Source organism: Peromyscus leucopus, chromosome 12, assembly GCF_004664715.2.
Source record: "Peromyscus leucopus breed LL Stock chromosome 12, UCI_PerLeu_2.1, whole genome shotgun sequence".
Classification (NCBI taxonomy): domain Eukaryota; kingdom Metazoa; phylum Chordata; class Mammalia; order Rodentia; family Cricetidae; genus Peromyscus; species Peromyscus leucopus.
In genome coordinates, this window is record NC_051073.1 from 6590121 (window position 1) to 6604628 (window position 14508).

The 14508-nt window shown below is 43.6% G+C and overlaps 2 protein-coding genes across 6 annotated transcripts in view; both read right to left on the minus strand.

Annotated features, from left to right (window-relative positions):
- Mrps6 (mitochondrial ribosomal protein S6) overlaps nt 1-14508 on the minus strand; it is a 70673-nt gene that overhangs the window by 48276 nt on the left and 7889 nt on the right. The gene's annotated exons all lie outside the window — the stretch shown is intronic.
- Slc5a3 (solute carrier family 5 member 3) overlaps nt 1-14508 on the minus strand; it is a 28687-nt gene that overhangs the window by 13275 nt on the left and 904 nt on the right. For 2 of the 5 annotated variants that reach the window (XM_028877080.2, XM_037209639.1), the window contains exon 1: nt 7863-11221. The exons of the other annotated variants lie outside the window; for them this stretch is intronic. The gene's annotated coding sequence lies outside the window, so the exon portion shown is untranslated. Of the gene's footprint in view, nt 1-7862; nt 11222-14508 lie in introns of those variants that run through there. 5 annotated transcript variants of the gene reach the window in all.

Consider the following 14508-nt stretch of genomic DNA (forward strand, 5'->3'; position numbering starts at 1 on the left):
TGACTACCAACGCCTGGAAGTCCAGTCTTTCGGGAAGAGACCTAGTTCACATTTCTTGGGGGGCGGGGGGCGCAAGTTCAGGGGAAATCCTAAATAGAATATACATGAGTTTTGTATGTTTTTATGTTTAAAGAGTGAACATTTCTTCACCAATAGCTCCATGAGTAACACCAGGCTCAGAGGTACTTTATTCTAGAAAGAATATATATAGTAATGGCTCCAGCTAAAATGCAGCTTTTTAGATGGTGTTATTATTCATAAGGTTATTCATAAGCCTCCTTTCACAATTAACAATTTAGGTGTTTCCTTGATATAATATTCTTTGAAAAAGAAAAACAATGATTCCCACAACAAGAATATTTGGAGCATACATACAGAAATGGTCCCCCAGTAATGATGAACTGATTTGGGCTAATTTCAAACTCAAAGGTGTTTTGAAATAGAAGGACTTCCCCCACGAAAATCACAGGTAATGTAGTACCTTTTGTTTCACACTAAATCAGAGTGCAGATTTGATGGTCATGCATTTAAATGAAGTAAACCAAAGAGAGAAGAGAAATGCACACGGTGCTGTGTACGACCAACTGGAAAGAGAAGATGAGCCCCAGCTGACATCAACTCTGAATTCTCTCAGGTGTTATAAAACCCACTTATAAAAACACAACTAGTTAACAATCAAATCTCATTTCTACTGTCTAGGTGACCATTATCTGCCAAACCAGGAAATGATCTGTACCAATCTATAAAAATCAGGATGTACATATCTCAAAAGAAAAGCCGCATGTCATAAAAACCACACAAGGAACAAGGACAACAGTCATCCAGCTCAGTGGGAGCACCTGTCACAATTTCAAGATCAATGTGAGCTAAGAAATCAGCAGTTCTCAACCTGTGAGTCATGATCTTTGTGGGGCTTGAATGACCCTTTCATGGGGTCATATATCAGATATCCTACATACTAGACATTTACAATTCATAACAGTAGCAAAATTACAGTTACGAAGCAGCAACAAAAATAACTATGGTTGGGGGTCACCACAACATGAGGAACTGTATTAAAGGGTCACCCCATTTGGAAGGTTGAAAACCACTGGCATAGATCATGTTGACCCTGAAAGTGACCAACTGCACTGTCGTTAGCTTTGGGCTAGGTTCGCAAACACTCATGGGGTAGCCTACATAGGACCCCAGCATGTCAGTGGGAGGCCTGGCAAGTTAACCCTGCATAGTGACAGAAGGGAAAAGTTCTCAGTCACCACCTAGTACTTTAAGGGTCATAAAAGAACTCTGAGGGTCTCTTGTCACATGAGCACACCCAAAGCTTCCTTTGTCTCCATCACAAAGCAACAGACGCACAGTAACACATAACAAAACATGCCAGATTGCATGATTCAGTAAAGGGTGGGTACAGGTTACAGGGCAGAGATGTACATACATACAGTACAGTAGGAAACAGTGACTCTGAAGAGCAGGGCTGTAAAATCTGTTACTTCCTAATTGAAACAGTATGTCCCTGTCAACTTCAGCTGTGATGTGCAGCCCCGGCCTAGCTCCTAAGGCATAACAAACACGGAAAAGTCCCTAACTGCCCACAAGAGGGTGGTGGCTCAGCTCAATTTCTTCTCTCCAACCTGAATGGACTGGTAATGATGACATCAGCCTTCCCAAATTTAACTGTCAACTGTGTGCAAAGGAGTTTAGGATCTTCACAAATGTTATTCACATATAAACTAAATGGACAAAATTAAACAATGTATTCAACGTGTAAAATTCACTTACAAACGTCTTAAAGAGGTTCCCAGCCACTTCACCAACCATTAGTTCCAACTTACATCACTCCTGACATCACTCCTGAGGAAAATCCCAAACCTCACAGTCTTCGACTTTTTATATACACTTTCACTTTTTGTCATCTTGAGTCAGCGTCCAGTAAAGAAAATTCTGCGAGTGGATTAATGATGCTTGATGCAAAACATTAAGCACTCACATGACTGTCTTCCAATTTCCCTTATAAAGTAGAATGCAGACATGATACAATTTACTGGGACATTTACAAGCAAAAACAAGTGTCCTTAATACGACTAGTTAATCATGAGTACAGATAAAGACAATGTTATAAATGAGTTAAAACTGAAATTTTAAAGCCCTCACAGCCATCACAGAGACAGTTACTGTGATCATTTTATAGATGAGAAAACTGAAAATGTTAACTTGCCCCCAAATCCAGTTACTTCTGTTTAAAGCAGGGTTTGTACTCACATCAGTACCTACTCAGCTTCTGCCATTAGCTACAATGCAATACTTACTATCTTCAAAGAAAAAGTCTCTCAGGAGCTGGAGAGATGGCTCAGAGGTTAATAGCACTGGCTGCTGTTCCAGAGGACCTGAGTTCAATTCCCAGCAACCACATGGTGGCTCACAACCAACTATAGTGAGTTCTGGTGCCCTCTTTTTTTGTTTGTTTGTTTGTTTGTTTGTTTTGGGTCTTTCAAGACAGGGTTTCTCTGTGTAGCTTTGCGCCTTTCCTGGATCTCACTCTGTAGCCCAGGCTGGCCTCGAACTCACAGACATCCACCTGCCTCTGCCTCTCAAAGTGCTGGGATTAAAGGCGTGCGCCACCACCGCCCGGCACCTGTGCCCTCTTCTGGCATAAAGACATACATGCAGATAGAGCACTCACACATAAAATAAATAATCTTTAAAAAAAAGAAAAGAAAAAGGTTTTCTGTGCTGACAAAAATAATAACCATTTTAAAGGATAGAGTCTTAGCAAAAAAAGACCTCCACATCATACATGTTTAATAATTTGTGCTTGAAAACTAGGCATGATGACACATCCTTGTAATCTTAGTACTGGGAAGGCTGAAGCAGGAGGATCACAAGTTTGAAGCCAACCTAGGTTGCATAAAGACCATCTTAAAAGAAACAAACTTTGGGGGATCATAAAATCCTCGTGGTAGAGAAACAGCACATTTCAACAGAAGACTGCACAGAGCACCTGTGACAAAAATCCACCTGAGTGCGTACATGGAAAAAATGAGATTGTAATTTAGTATTAGAGCCCTGCCTAACTTGTACGAGAAAGAAGAACCTGTGTGATCTCGGGCTCAAGGCTTGCCTTTCTCTCCCTTTAGGTCTCTGTCCCCTGACTACCTCAATCCCTCCAACCCTGATTTCCTCCCACAACACCATCTAATACATTACACAGCTGTGTGAACACCTGGACACCACCTGCGAAGGTGACTCGTTCCCAAGCACTGCGCTGAGACTGCTAAACATCCAACCTCCTGCACAGCCATCAAGCGCCAAGACTGGCTTTTTAAGCAGTGAGCAATGGCAGATTTCAAAGGTCAAAGAGAAGGATCACCCCATTCCCTCGTTCCAGGCTGCTACAAACCAGTGTGTAGAATGGCAGGCCAGTCAGCCCTTAGCTGAGACGGACACTGCAGCAGGTCCACAGCAGTGCAAACTGCCGCCTGTCCACCCCCTCCCTTCACTGTACTAACGACTCCACTTCACTGCTGCTCGGGCTGCCTTGTAGCTGCTCTCCTCCCATGACTGCCCCACAACGCTCAGGAAGGCAGGCAGCAAGTCCCTAAGCTCAAGCCATACTAACAAGCCCAGGCTTCCTGCAGACGGCAGCTGCTGGAGAACTTTTACCTTCTCCATCCCTCTCCAGGAGACCTGAGTTGCTTCGTGAGACAGCATCATTAGGGTCAGGGACTTGAGCCTCCCACACGCTGGGCACTCACTCCACTCCTGCATCCAGCATCAGCCGGCCAACACCACACAGCACGCTACAGACATGGAGACTGCTCCTCTAACAGTCGGATTCAAGCAGCAGGGGCAGTTATCCCCATTTACACTCGAGAAGACTGAGGAGCTGGGGATGCAGCTCGCTGGTGCAGCACCTGGGCAGCATGCGCAGGGCCCTGAGTCTGACTCCCAGTAACACTAAAAACAGACAAAAACTGAGGAATGTCAAGGATCACTGAAGCAGAGGAACACCTTCTCTGGAGCAGATGCCAAACTACAGCCTTTTATAGCATTCTTTGGGAAGACACACACACACACACACACACACACACACACACACACACACACACACACAGCAGAAGAAATAAAGACACATCAGGAAAATCCAGGTAACTGATGCAAGAAAGAAGACAATGAGGAAAGTCAGCAGTTACAAGCCACACTCACCCTGCACAGTAACGCTAAATAAACTCTTAGGAGGAAAGCTGTGAACTTTAAAATGGATGGATGTCTGCATTCTCTAGTAATCAGTCTTGACAAGACAGACAGTCTTATGACCTCTTAATGGAATGTTATCACCAAAACATGTAAATACTCCACAAAATGCAACCTCATATACTTTTGGAGGGTTGGGGGTTTGAGCCAGGGTTTTTCTGTGTAACCTTGGTTTTCCTGGAACTCGCTCTGCAAACCAGACTAGCCCAGAACTCAGAGATCCGCCTACCTCTGCCTCCCGAGAGCTGGGATTAAAGGCATGTGCAACAACGGCTTGGCTAGGTACTCAAATTTCTACCACCAGCTTCCAGAAAACATTCAGATTCAAACTCATAAAACACTGTACAGAGAGGATGGATGCACTATTATTAATAGCATTGTGAGACCAACAGCAAAGTGTAACCTGTGGAACTTGTTTGAATTCAGGTTGGAATAAACAACTGTAAAGAGACAACACCAAATGTTAAGGTAGCATGAAGTTGCAGTGGCTCTTTTTAAAGATACAGAATAGTAAATGTTTACAGGAGAAATGGTATGTTCATCTTTGCTTGGAGTCCTCCTCCAGCAGTAATTGATCCAAATACTAAACTCAGTGGATAAGTGCTAAAGAACAAAATGTCCAGTTTCAAGTTTGTTACTCCATGCATCACTTATTAAAAAGAAAAAGAGGTACCCTTTACCATGAAGTAACTGAATGTGTCACCCTATCCAGGTAACTGCTTACTATCCTCAACAAAGCACACACTGGCACATCTCCAACACAAGACACTGACAGCCCTGTGAATATTCCCACTAACATACTGAATCTACTCCTAATCACAAGAAAGAACTACAGCAAACCCCTAAATAATGGATTCTGCAAAGCACCACTGTCATCTTGGAAAGGGCTGTAGACTGTCCAAGGAAACCAAACAATGAAAGCACGATCCTTGATTTAATAAATACATTTTAGTATAAACTGAATGCTGTGCCAATTCCAAACACAATGCTTGTACTGCACAAGAGAAGCCGTCACTCCTAACAGGAACCATCAAGATATGTATCACGCAGGTGCTGGATTAAAAACAGAAGTATGATCTCTAACAATCAGTGATCTAAATGAAAACTATGCAACAGGCTATCAAACGAACTGTTCTTGTAACAGTCTGAAATTGTAATGATTAAAGAAAATATAAAATACATTTCAAAGAAGGTAATAGTAATAGAACTACCGTAAGCCTGGCAAGTGTTGATGGACCTGTTAGAGCAGAGTGATGGTACTAATGTATACCCAAACCGGTCCCACCCCTATAGAATGGGAGCATACACACCTCAAGGCAACGTCAGACAGGTTATCAATGAAAGAAGTGTGGAGATGATGAGGATACAGCTCAGCTAGAAGCATGCAGGAAGTCCTGGGCCAATCCCCAACACTGCAGAGACCAGACGTGGTGGTACATGTTATAACCCTAACACTAGAGCTATGAATCCCGGAGAGTAAGAGAGTCAGGGGCATCCTCGGCCACAAGTATGGGAATAGCCTGAAATACACGAGACCCGGTGTCAAGGTGGGTCAAGTTGAATGGGGAGAAAGCACTAAGCATAAACAGGTATAATTCTATACCCTGTCACATCTTTCAAGGAAGGCTTTTGTAAGAAGCTGAAGTAGCAGCAGAAGCAGCTGCCACCTGTTTAACTGAGTACACGTTAACGCAACTCCATCAACCTCCTCATGCTCCAGTTAATGCCCTCAACCATTCTCACTGAGTTCCCATCTTGTCTGAACATCCGAACTATAATGGAACTCAGCCTGTTCTGCTCCTTTTCCTGACTCCTGTTTCTTTATAGAATCTGCTGGTGTCTGCTGCCAGTACACCATGAACACCGGTGCATTCTTGAAATACATGGTAGTACTGGTACCTAGTAGGTACCCAAGATAGATGTAAACTACCTTCCTCAGCACAAAAGGACTTTAACTATAGTACAGTTATACTTTAGTTAAACTATAAGGCACACTATGAGATGCAATCAAAGTCATGATACCCCAAATCAAACTGCCAGAGTCCTAGCCTGGCTGAACTGTGTGATGCTGGACTCCCCTTTTTTCTACCTGGGCAGTGTAAATCACATTAATCTTCAAGACGTTGAAGAACCCAAAGAGAAGGAAAAGTATACACCTTAAATACATATTCACACACACACAGTATCTGCTTCAGTAATCTACTAAGACTAGGCAGTGCTAAGGCTAACATCCATATGGTTTAAAGCAGTAAATCTCAACCAGGTCAACATCATAGTTCGCTTTCATGGTGTGTGTGTGTGTGTGTGTTTGTATGTGTTTGTGAGTTCAACCTACTTGGTTCCTGTTTTATGTTCCTAAAAAACCTGTTCCTAGAACACACACTAGATGGCTTCTCTATTCCCACATGATCAAACAGATGCTTTTACACATCATCCTGGTAGACCAGTCTCTCTATCTCTCCTAAGAAGCCAAAGCTTCCCCTGGAAGACAGTTTAGCGGTGTCCTAATGTCTCCTAAGGTACAGAGAACTTGTTTTCAGAAACAGAAGAACTGAGGAGAATCTGGAAGGAAGTATCCGAGTCAGCACAACACAAGCATGGCGCCGCCGCCGCCAAGGAGCGCAGCTGGGCTTTCCTCTTCTGTGGCAGCTAAGACAACCCAAGGGTCTGCAAGTCCAGAGGACATTCCAGAACGGCTTTCCTGTGGCTATCAGAAGACAGGAGATCTTGCAAACTCTAGAAGTAACTTCCAGTGAGTCAATCCTAATCAGATAAAATATTTAACAACAACAAAAAGGTATTAGGAGAAATTCTCAAGTTTTCTTCACCATTTTTCTCACACAGACTGAATCTGAAAGAAAAACAAAAACAAACCTTACTTGGTCCACATATAAAGTGGAATTCTTCTAAGACCAGAAGAGCCCCAAGTCCTCAGGCTTGGGCTGTCCTGTGAAAACCTTGGTGACTTACGGTTTTGAGATCACAGACTCCACACAGGTGCTTTCTTGAGACAGCTAACAAAACAGAAGGCAAGCAGTACACCAACACAAGAAACACAACCAACCTCCACTGGATCATTTCCTTAACAGGGTCAAGAAATCTAAAGGCTAACAGGAGCAGAATGTGTCTATGCCTGGCAAATAGCCCATGCTCAAATTTAGCTTTTCACTTGCCAATTGAAACTCACCTTAAAACTGAAGCAAAACCAGTACCCAATGGATGTTTTACATCTGTAATGTGTGTGTCAGAGACGTTAACCATTTCTGTACTTCTCTAGCAGAAACCAGAACTGCACGTTACTGATGAGAACCTGTCCCAGCCACCGAACATGCACGGCTCTGCACGCCTCCTCACCAGGACGTTCTCACACTGGGCTACACAGACAATAACCTGGCTCCCACAGCTGCAGCTGGCAAAAATCACAGAATCTGATGGCCAGAATAGGTGTCAAGAGGAACATTTCTTTAACAAGGGAGTTCTAAACAAAGCCAAAAGCAGTAGTTGTTGGTTACAAGGGAAGCAGCCAAGAGCCAGTTTCTGAGACTCAGGGCTCCAGTGGATACTTCGTTAAGTTTGTGCTTTCAACTGCCATTTTGTTTTTAAGTTCTTACCTAGGCACCAATCCCTTGGGTTTTCAAAAAGCGGGTAAAAATACCCTTAACAGGGACACTGTCAATCACAGAAGAAACCGTTAGGACAAAGGAGTCAAACAGGTAAACTGAACCATAGGCCAAAAGATATGCTCACAAAACCTGGGTCTCAGGTTTCAATTGTGCAATCTGATGTCAGGGATCTGGAGCAGAGTAAAGAAAGGGGAGAGACAAAAAGAAAAATTAGTTGAGGCACTAACTTGGTTTCTACTCTACAGAAACAGGAAACCTGGTCACAAATAAAACCTTAAGTCTCAAGTCTTGACTCGGAAAGCACCTGTGTTTTCTAATCCAGTACTACTCTAAGGGTCACGGGTTAACTATAGTCACCTTCCTAAGCACACCCTGATCAAATGTCATTCTCCACACAAAGCATCACCATAGAAGCACTATTTCAAACCTCTAAGAAATTAATAAAATGGGTGCAAATCACATAGACCTGAGGAGCAGGATATGGTAGCTTACCCACATGACACCAGTACTTGGGAGGCTGAGGCGGGGGGATGCCATGAAGCAGAGGCCAGCCTGAGTTATGTAATGAGTTCTAAGCCAGTCTGGTTAACACAGCTGAAATTCTACCTGGAGAGGAGGGTAAAAAAGACAAAGGAAAAAACAAAATGTAGAACTAAGTATGCTTAAAATAATCCAACAATCAAGAAAGCGTAAGTTGTAGATGCCGTTTCCCACAGTTCACACTGACTACACTTCCCTATACGGAACTCTGAAGCCTCTACATGTACACTTGGGCCTAAATGACCTCACATAATGCAACAATCTGAACCGGGGATTGCCGTTACTTCTGAAGAACTGAGCATGCTTGGTGTCTCCTGAGTAGTCATTGATCCTATTACAAACCAATGGCAAACAAACAGGTGGCTTTGTCTACAAAGATGCTCAGAGAGGTTGAACCCGCCACCTCAACCAATGATCCAAGTCAGAATTACAAAATGAGAGCGCTAGCTGATGCAGACACACCTTACTGGCCCATAGGGCCAACACTCTGAAAATCTGATTTCCTATAAAACCTGGATTGCTGTAAGGGAGGAACGAGAGAGAACACAGCTGATGAGCCCAGGCTCACATGTGCAGTGACAGACTGGAGTGACGAGCACCAAGATCACTAATTCACACTGAGCAAGAGCTGCATTTCAGTCTTGGATGTTGATCCAATAAGCACAGCAAGTTTACCATGTGAAGTATCTTCAGTAAAGGAACAATGGAAGACAAGACCATGAGTGCAGAAAGCTACTCTGGAGGCACACTGGACACCCACCTTCTACTTTGACCTTCAAAGGCCTTTCTTAGTAAGGACCACCCTCACTGAGATGAGAAACTAAGATGGTTGAAACCCTAGACTAAGTGTGTGCTAGGACCTAAAACAAGTTCTATCTACCTGTAAAGACCCTTACATGTCTCCCCACTGCCAGTTCTTGTTGATTCTACCATGGTGGCCAATATCTTTATTTGAGGTCTTATGCTCTTCTATTCCTTTAGAAAACAAAGCCAGAGCACATACTGAAGCAGAGGTCTGTTCATATCCAGTCATCGCATCTGATCATAAACCATCCCTACATCCCTCCAATGTTTAGTACATAAACTATATTCGTTTGTCAACCTTAACATGGGACCAAAGTCTTGGAGAATGTGCTGATGATTCAGAGTTCCTTGGTGACAGTCTCTCTGTTCCAGCTGTGCCACATCTACAAATGCAACATCTGCAAGTTACAGCCAGTTTCATTGCAGGAGAAAGCTTTTGTGAAGCAATCTCTACACAGACTCTGAGACCACTGTTTCCTTTCTCCTGGCTTTAGTTACTTGAGCACTCCTCCATCCTATAGCTGGTATTTTAGCCACTCACCTTGTATCAAGTCATTCCAAAGATTCCAAGTTCATTTTCAGAGTACAGTTTAACCTTCATTTAGTCTGTTTATATAATATACAAATTACTATAAAACCAAGCTTTTCTGCTATAAAATTGTCTTGGAAATTAGTGGAACTTTTGGGCAGCATACAACTCATCCAGTCCCAGGAAAGCTCCGCTGACTGGATAGCAAGCCTCCCGGCACAGGGGGTCACCATGCTATATCCTCTGAAAACTACAGATAGCAGTGATCCTCAAAGGCAGCTGGTGAACCTATTATGCACACAGCACTGGACAACAACGAGAACACACCTGACCCTAAAGAACTGTAATCTAGCACAGGAGGGAAGATGCATTCCCCAATTAGCCGTTAGTACAAAGTAGACCACGGGGATAAAAAACGAGTGCACACAATGGTAATACTGTTGTCTACATTATTAACAGGGTACTTGATACCCGTTTAAGGTAGCAAGCAAGTTGAACTTGAAGGTTTTCATGGAAGCAGTGTGTAATATAGAAAGGGAAGACATTCCAAATAGAGAAGCAATGTGATACATGCACGAAGAATGTAACAGGGAATTGTAGATACAGGGATCCACAATTCCGTTACTCAGCATCTGGAATGGAGAACACAGGTAGTGAGGATGTCAGGAAAACAACAGGCTGGAATACACTAGAGACCACTATGATGTCACATTTCACTCTGTCTTCCGAGAAAAGAGTGTGCCCTACCTAATTCAGCAGGTGTTCACACTACCAACCAGTGTGAAAACCAGATACCCAATGCCACACAATGCCATTTCCTTATTAAAATTCATCTCAGGTTTGTTAAGGCATTTCAGGAACAAATACCTTTGCACTCCAGTAGTGTACTTCTGAGTACTAACTGTTCGCCTCAGTGACACCTGAGAAGAAACCACTAAGAAATTGCGAGAATCGAGAATGCTCATCTAAGGCTGGAAGCATACGGGACTGCGACTGAGGAAGAGAACGTTCAACCCCAGGCAACAGGAAACAGACAAGTTCTAAAGCACTAGCAGGCGATTCTGGGAACCACAATCCACAGTTTGGAACCACACTGCAATGCCATGGTGATAGCTAAGGTCTGTGACAAGCAGAGGGAAAAGCCAGTCAGGGGCCTGTTCAAACACCACTCACCACCAAACTTCTGTACCCCAAATCTCAGATAAATCAACTAAATCTGAGAAGCACAACATCAGCACTATATGGAAAGTGTCTTTACAAATCAACTCTCACTGCTTTGAACATTTTAAGGAGAGTCTATAGTGAGAAGACTTAGAAAATCTACACATAAATACAACCTAGACTTTTCAACCCTACAGTGAACATTAGTGAGTCCAATCAGGGTAGAATGTGAAGTCTGACTGGAGTGTCTGACAGGGAAGGACCCCCCACCCCAGGCCATTCCTTATTCCTCAGCTCAGGCAGGAAGGGCCCCTTCTTCTATCACCTGCTGCTGCAGAGACCTGGACCTGAGGACTTCCATGGCAAATCATAGTACAACACTATTGTTCACAAAGCCATTTTAAGATGTGTAGCTTCAAGCAGAGCACGAAGGAGTATTCAAGAGCCAAACTAAGCTGCTGTGGCTGGGCAAAAAGACATAGGAAATGACTGACAGATGGACACACACACACACACACACCCAGCTTCTGCACCAACTAAGAACAGAAAAAGCTCGCCACGTCCTACTTCTCAAGTGTGGTCAGACCAGTCACTCTACAGTGGCCAGGCCGGCCGGCCGGCCAGCCCATCTCTGAGTTCTGAAAGGCATCACCATGGTAACTGGTTCCAGCATTCCTTCCCGAATATCCTAACCTAGTCTCAACTCTAGAACATCACAAAACTTTGGCCAGGTTGTCTTATCAAAAAGGCCCAGGTAAAAGAAACTGTAAGAAACTTTTGAGCTCCTAACTTAGAAAATCAGTGCTCTGTATCTTACAAAGTCCATTATGGACAGACACAGTCTTCTATGTCTAACTCACGGGGCACCACAGAACCACACCGACACACGACTGAGTTACTGTAAAACAGAAGCCGCTTTTCACTGAAATTAAAAATGCGGAGTGTGAACCTAACACTGTTTAATGAGATAACCATTTTACCACCACTTGTATCTCTGTGGCTCTTCTGAAACAGTTTCTTGTGCCTTCCAGGCAGGCTTCAAACTCACTCCGCAGGCAAGGATGACACTGTACTGATCCTCCTGTCTCCACTACCCAAGTGTTGCCATGACAGACATGAACCACCACACCATTCAATCCCGATTTTTAAAACTCCGTATATATAAAAGGACGTATAAATGCTATCTTATTGTACAGCCACTCATTTAGTATTAAACTAGTTATTATTTAAATCATTCATATGATTTAAATCACATGACAATTCTTGAGTAATGATAACATGATTAAAGAAATGTATTTCCCCAGGGCTGTCACAAACCTATCCCAACTGTGACCAATCTTCTGATCTAACAACATGTTTCTGAACTATGTGACGAAAGAATATTTACATACTGCACGGATTTCTCTTCTAAAAATTTCCTCTTCTACATCCATTCCAGGTATTAAAAAACACAAACAAAAAACCCTACAGAGTCCTTTGGGGCTGGGGTGTGGTTTTATCAGTTTGTATCCACAACTATCTTTCATCTGCCTAAATTAAATAACTACAAAGTGAAGGCGAACAGCTCTCTTCCCAGACTCCAGAGAAGCACATGGCCCCACCCCTGTAACCCACCTGAAGGGTCCTCTGCAGGTGGAGGTGACCGACCGAGAGGAGAGCACTCACCACCCACAGGCAATCCTCATTAAAAGAGAAGCAGGGACGTGCAGCTCCGTGCTCCCTCTGCAGCTGTCCTTCCGGGAGCTCCAGGAAGCCTGGGGTAGGAGGGCTTCCCAAGCCCATGTCAGGTCTCTTTATGAAGACCATCTAAGGCTGTTCTAAGCAACCACTTTTCAGAAGGCCTGTCAGCATCTTCAAAGCCCAATTTCATGATCACCTGCCACTGCCATATCCAGAGAGGAGCCACATTTTTACCTTGCTTTTTATGATAGAGAATACAGAAATTACAACTCTTTAACACATTAAAACCCAAGCCCAACAATCTTGAGAGGACTGTGGTCTGCACATAAACTCACAAAAAAACAAGGGCTCATAGAGATCAACAACTACGAAGTGAGGAGACCACCCAAGAACTGCTACCTTGAGGTCTCAGCCTGAGACTCTCACAGGACCCGGCTGCAAAGGCACTATGGGGGTGTCAACAGGTATCTTTACATTTAAACCCTGAAAGCACCTGTAGTGAGTCAAGTTTGAGGACAAACACAATACAATAAAAGTCGTAACAGGGAAAACAGATTAAGACTGTTTCGTAGTCAAAGAGAACAAAGCACAACTCTGGAGGCAAAGGCTGGGACGACGGCCTCTAACTCCATTTCTGCTAGGAAGCTGAACTTAACTCAAAGAACACAAAATGCCTGGAGGACAGAAGGAAAGGAAAACACTGTCACATTACAGAGAGCACTACCAGGTATTCAACATGCAGTTCAGAACTGAGGGTTCAGAGCCTTCCTGCCTGCAGCAGCAGCAAACTACCCCCACGTTGGAACTGTGGCTTCCCGATGCCTGCTCTTGCGGTGCGAGCCACCGAGGCATTTCACATTAAAACAAGTGCCTTTTTCCTTTACACCCCCAACATCCTGTTAGAATTCAATTTTCTAAATTGAAAGCAAACAAAACTGTCGAAAACCTGCACATCTTGGTTCCTTGCTTACAAAGTCAGAACAAAAACCTGAGGTTTATTACTGTTTAATCTTAGCTTATTTGGGTCAGATGTCTCCTCACAACTTCCACACTGTTGAGTTTAAGTCCTGCCGCTGGCTGGTGCCTTTCCACCCCACTGTCCCTCTTACCTAGGGTGTTTGAACTCTCTAAGCAAAGATTGTTGAGCAGGGTATTTTAATCAAACTACACTCAACTTCTGAATTAGAGTGAAAAAAAATACACATCTACACAGTAAAATACATTTAGCTAATACACTGGCAACCATGCTAAGCAAGACTGTACTCTTTCATTCAAAGGATTAGAAAATTATGTCTCCACACTACCGCCTTAGAGATCACCTGCTACCTTACACTTGCCTAAGACGAGATGAAAAGGGATTTTAGTGGTCACATTTTTCAGTCTCTAATATCACCTAACAAGTATAAAGGGGGGCTCAAACTATTTCTACTTAATCAGAATGGTCCCTTTTAACACTCTGCACCCACCCCCACCCACCCCCGTTATTCCCATCCTTTTAACGCCGTATAATCGAAAGGGGAAGGAGGGTAGAGGAAGTGTGTTACACCAAGAGGTGAAACAATACAAAATTCTCCCGGAGATGGGGAACAAGAAAGCTTGGGGACACAATGGCATGCTGGCCAGCCCTCCGGACCATCAGGTGGCTCTCTAGTCCCTTCCCAGCCAACCTTGTATAAGGCATACCTAACATCTCTTCACGCTATGTGACTGTTAGCCCATGATCCCGAGCTTACGTTGGTTCAAACTGAAGTTACTACTTGAAACTGACCCAGAGCCCACCCACATCATGCCCGGTGCTGAAGGAGGCTGCTGCTTCCAAAGCTCAGGCAAGGTGCAACGATGTTTTTGTTTTGTTTTAAATTATACCTGCTGGGGAAGGAGAGAGCATTAAAGCACACTACGTTACCGAATTCTCTCAGA